Genomic DNA, 6035 nt, shown 5'->3' on the forward strand with positions numbered 1-6035 from the left:
AGCAAATGAAAAACACCACATGGCATGTTAACAAGGTTAAAAACTTGATTTTCATTGGAGGGGGTCTTACTTGGCATTTTGCCACTATTAGATAATTGACAGTAATGATAGATAAACATGTGAGAACAAGAGTGACGACGTGCAACAAGGGTTGCAACGAATAAGACCAGGAATGTTGCGATCAAATGGTATGCGCCTTAGAGCACTAGATCATGGGGATGCACTGATATTTTTCAAAATTTAATTTAATATTGAACATCAATACTCATTCTTGATCTTGGAAAAGGTAGAAAAATTGTACAATACACTGATTCAACTTTTTCTCTCTCAATACCAAATTCCAGTATGATATTGACAAAGAAACTGTATTTTATGTGGGTTGGTGATGTCTGCTTGATACCTGATCAGCTTAATAAGGTCAGTATCTGCCAGTGCAGTTTTCATGACATGTTCTGAGGGGGAACTCCACCAATTTTACACATCATTCTGTTTGCAGGTGTTGAGGAGTAGTGCATGTGAAAAAAGTTGTATAAAGCCTTTCATAGCTTAAGAGGGAGCCATGCAGAGTCTGATAAATTACCTCTAGTGATGTCATTTGCTGCATCAGTGGTTGGCGCTGAAGACTATAAGTTTGAAAATGAAAAAAAAAAAACTGGGGGTGTGGAGTTAGAAAGAACTGAGGTCATCACATCTCAGTAGCCCCAGTATGAAGACAATGTATCTGGTTCTGCTACATGCATAGTTTGTCTTTTTTTTTCCTCTTTTTTTGTCTTTACTGTCCATTCTGAGTAACATCATGTTGGGAGTGTGATGCCAAATTGGTGGAGTACTCTGAAAGTGTGGAACATTGGTCACATGATGACAGGTGATTGTATTAAAGGATGTATTGGGAGGGAGGGGGTCATAACTGCCATCTCTGTTCACCAATGGTCACTGGCATCGATTGTGACAATGAGCTTTGACCCCTTCCTGGTCCATGCTGTGACTGGTTGTGATCTGGTGTTCACACACAGCTGGTGAGTTCATTCAGTCTCTCATCCAGGGTTCTTGTCATTTCACTGATGTAGTGTTCCTTATACCTGTCACATGATATCACACGCTGCTCCTGTTTTTAGTTTGTGGAGAACTTAAGGAATTAAATTGTTTTGATTTAATAGCCTATTAATGGACTGCTGAATATTGTTTACTTTATATAGTAATATTTATAATGTGGTGTCAACTGTTGCCTAGCAATGGCTGCTGTAAGCAGGAGATAACAGACAAGTGCTGGGAGGACTGACAAGTGAAGGATTTTTGAATAAAGTAATGAAGCGAAGACTGTCAGAAGAGACCGTCTGTTTCTGAACAGTGGAGATACTCTCATTATTTTGAATTACCCTCACAGAAAGATGAGAATATTAGTGAGATACAAACTCAGGTCCAGGTCAGACAGAACTGTCCACTGCTGTCAACTTGACAAGCAATCTGCTGACTAAATAAGCCAACGAGACACTTTTTCAGTGTCCATCCATGTACTTTACATTTCGGGACTGATTTGTATGGATTTACAAACAAAACCTAAAATAATTTTTAATGTGATCACTTTTACCAGGTAGTAATTAGTAAAACAATCTCTCATTGTTTTTTTTCTGAGTAACTCTCATCCCGGATTTTAAGACCAGTTAATCATTATCATAATAGGGGGGAAAAAATTCTTATCACAAGCTTTTAATAGCTGTTCTGGAGCTTTTCATCATATCACATTATTTTTATTAGCAGAGAGAGTGGAGAATGAACTTTGAACTTCAGCATTTAAGCCAAAAGGGACAATCCAAACACTTGTATGAACAAGCCTCACAGAAAAAGTAGGAGATATTTTGGATAAGAATACAAAAATTGTCTTGCGTGAAGCCTTGTGATCAGTTTAACCAGGAAATTGAGTAGCATTGTGTGAGTCCTCATTGGCTAAAAAGAGAATGGTGGGTTGATGTTCTCATAGTGCTTAGAAAGCTATGGTCTAAGGCCTTCATCTTTTTTATTTTCACAAAGGCCTGATAGTAAAAAAGAGTCAGAGGCTTTCAGGATATTAACCTCCACAACATTTATTCTTTTCAGTAAACTGAAAAGGAGAGCCTTCAACTGAAAAGTGGAGATGATGAAAAGAGGGAGCCATAAAGTCTGGGCAAAGCGGAAATATTCTCTTTGCAAAAAGAGAGTTTATAAAATATGGTCTTGATTATCAGAAACACCAACAGTACTATTCACATGGGAAAGGGGCTCCTAATATAACTGAACATAGTTTCAAGTAAAAATGGGTTGAAAATACAGAATATGTTTGAAATGCTGCATGTAGCTCAGACTTAATTTAGTTTCAACATCCTGGTCTGCTAAATGTGGCTGTATAAGGACATGGCTGAAATGGAGTTGAGAGGGATGCAACTAACAATTATTTTCATTATTGATTTATCTGCTGTCTATTTCTCGATCAATCAGTTGGTCTAATTGGTGGTATAGTTGTCTCTTATTTTGTTCTGCCACTCCGCCCCAGAGCCTGCAAATGCCCCGTCAGATTGTTGTGTGCATCAGCAACCACCAGGTGGCATCGAGCTGCGCTGTCATCCTGTTAAAATAGTGTGTCGATAGATTCTCTCTCTCTCTCGTCTCTCTTTTTTTTTGTTATCACACTCAGTGGTTGTGTGTTTACTTTGAATTTGTTTAAAATGGTTTCTGAAGCATTTTGGGATTACTGTCTTACAAGTCATATTTTGGCAACTCTACAAGTATTTGCTACCAAAAAAAGAAAAAAAAAGAATTAGCTGTGAGAGTCTGAATCTGAACCGAAAGGTCTAAAAAAATAACTTGATTCTCTTCTCTCACTTAATCTCATTGTACAAAACATCGCAAAGAAGAGAGCAAGATAAACACTAATCGGACTTAATGTGCCTGAATATTCACATCATTTCTCAGATTCTTTCACCTATGCAGCCTTTGTTCTCTCTCTTGTCAATGTTTGCACATGTTTAATAATTATTACAATATGATTAAAGGGAACATATCATATTTCCAGGTCTATATTTTCATTCTGGTGCTGTGCTGGAATATCTTTTCACAGTTTTCAAACTTTCAAACCTTATTTAATTTATACCTTCATGCAGCCCTTCAGGTCAACCTCCATCTGAAACAGGCCATTTTAGCTCCTGTGTCTTTAAGGCTTCCCTCCCGATGAGCCCACTCTGTTCTGATTAGTTAGCTTCCAGAAGCTGTGTTTTGGCTAACTTTTGGTGGTTCTTGAGGCTACGTAAACAAACAATAGTAGTTGGATTCTACTTCTTTTTCTTGTTCTTTACTCGAAATGTCAACTTAACAAATACATCCGTACATGTTCAAGCCTGAATCCAATACTAAATATGTGAGTGGACAACATGAACAACCCATGGAACAACCTTAACAACAAAGTCTATGGAACAGACGGCCGTTTGTGGCCATTTGTGAACAATCTGATGTCATCCTGAGGAGGAAGGTAGAGGTAACTTTGCAAATGAAGCATTTAGAGCAGGCTGAAGCCCTTTCAACATGCAGGGAGCATTTTTACATATGCTCACTAAGGTTGGTTACTGTTCACATTTGAACCGATATTGGCACTTGTACCTGGAATTTGGTACTAGTGCCAAACGGTACCTTTTTTTCGTACTTTACCTTGTCTGTAATAACAAAAATGTAATATAAGTTGTAAAAAATGAGTCCACACTTCTTACTTTCAACACTAACACTTATTTATTTAGAACAATTTGCTTTGTAAGGTAAAATAAACAAAATAATAATAAAGAAAGTAAAATAAGTTGTTCAGGCTACCTGTCGGAGATGTACTGTTTGCTGAAAATGCTGAAAAGAACCTGTTGTCTTCATTGAACATCTCACAGTGGCTGTTTCTGCTTATACTGTTTTGTTGCAGTATCTGCTGAACAAATAGCTCCAAATATCTCCAGATCTTGTTGTGTTGACTTGTTTTTATTACTTTTATTACTTGTTTTTAATAGCACCACTAATGAAGCTCTGCTTGCCTAAAAGCCTTCTGTTAGTTTGTCATAGGGAAGCTTTTAACATGAAGCAGAAGCAGTAGGAAATGTTTTCATCAGTAGTAACTTAACACGGCTCAGGTACGGCTGAAAGCGATGAGGAAACAGTAAAATAAGGCTGATACCTGAAAATACAAACAGGAACACAGGAGAGAAATTTCAGGCGCACCGGTGTCAGTAAACTAGGAAGGATTCTTGGAAAGGCTCAAAAGGAATCTTATCAATATTTATTTGAATTCACAACACAACCCACCCACTAAGGTACCGAGATTTGGCACCAATTGATCTAACGTGATTAGGTACTTGGTAGTACTGATGTAATTCAGTTGGTACCGTTAAAAGTATCAAATTTGGTACCCAACCCTAACATTCACCTCAAGTTGTGGAACTTTGACCATGTTTAACATAGACATCCAACATCATAACAGAATAAAAATAAAAGGAAATCACAAAAAGCATGATATGTCCCCTTTAAGTGTCTCCCCTTGTAACACTTACTTTTCTGCATTCATGCAGCATGGTACAAAGTGCCTCATGGTGCCAAGATGGAAGAATAAAATGAAAGATGATTGTATTTCAGTAGAATGTGTTATGTGATAGGCAGTTATTTATCATTTATCATCTGAATGACACACATTAAAAGGTCAGTCCCGTAAACGTGTGTATGTGTGTGTGTGAGATGTAGTAATTGAATCATCCTGATTTTTTTTCTTTTGACAAACAGCAGCCCATGCAGCTGCAGGCAGAATCCCAGAGGGTAAACAGAGGCAAGCTTTGTATGTACAAGCTCAAGACACCAAATTATGACATGTTGTTTTAGTTACAGCATGATAGTGTCAGGCTAGCATTTTCTTATATGATTAATATTGATGTGACATTCATAATCTGGATGTTATTTCATCAGATGTCACTCACAGGTAAGACTGTGCAGTGGAGGCACATGCCCCTCGGGGCTACAGGTCAGATCTCTGAATCACTCTGAAGGTAGTTGGTGAGTATAATGTATTATTCAGTTATTATGTTTTTTTTAAAGACACAGCACAGCTCTCTCTAATATGTATGAGGTATGAGGAATAAATCCACTGTGTAGGCATGAAGTGCACCTTGAACCAGGAAAGTAGAATTCACAAGGGTAACAAGCTTGATTCCCCCCTCCACTCAAAATGTTTTTGCTTATTGTTGCTTCACTTGGATGTTTGACACTGTTTCACTGTGCAGAATGATGTATGTGCAGAATTTGATAGTAGAAAGTTTCACATTCATCTGCTGAAAGTGGAAAGTTTCTCTGTGCTGAGTTTCAGGCATCTTTGTACGAGCATGATTTTGCAACATCGCCAACTAGTTCGGAGCCAATCATGGTCCGGTATGAAAAGCCGAAGTCATGATGTCACATCCAGGCTAGCCTCTGTTCCACCTGCTTCTGTAACACAATACAATCTCTCATTCAGTGTTTCTTTCACTGATCTTTCTGGAAAAATGAAGCTATTCTGGGGTTTACTTTCCATATTCTAAGACAACTCGGCTCCACTACAGCTACTTGCTATCAGAAGTTGAAACATTTGTGATTTTAACGAAGTTAAATGATTACTTTTTGAGCACTGACAAAACTACAGTCCCCATGAGAAAACTACAAGCACGAGTACATCCATCATCATAATTTGGTTTTGTCCATATCCATAAAACTCCCCAACACTTTCTTCTGAAGTCATTTTTCTGTCTTCTGTCTTTCTAGTTGTGAACTCTGCTGCATTCAGACTTGTATAGGGTTGGCTCCTCTCTGTCCTGCTGTTATTACAGAGATGTCTGAACTAACCACAGACACTCAACTCACTCATGGACATTCCTCCTCTGTTGAGCCTTGATGTCTGGGGCTTACGGGAAATGGGCTTTTTCAAAAAACTAACGTGAACATTTTAAGCAAAGAAAAGCTCTATTCCAAGGCTGGAGTTTTTGTTATGCGTTACACATGTCAAAGAGATT

The sequence above is a fragment of the Thunnus thynnus genome, chromosome 9, assembly GCF_963924715.1.
Source record: "Thunnus thynnus chromosome 9, fThuThy2.1, whole genome shotgun sequence".
Taxonomy (NCBI): domain Eukaryota; kingdom Metazoa; phylum Chordata; class Actinopteri; order Scombriformes; family Scombridae; genus Thunnus; species Thunnus thynnus.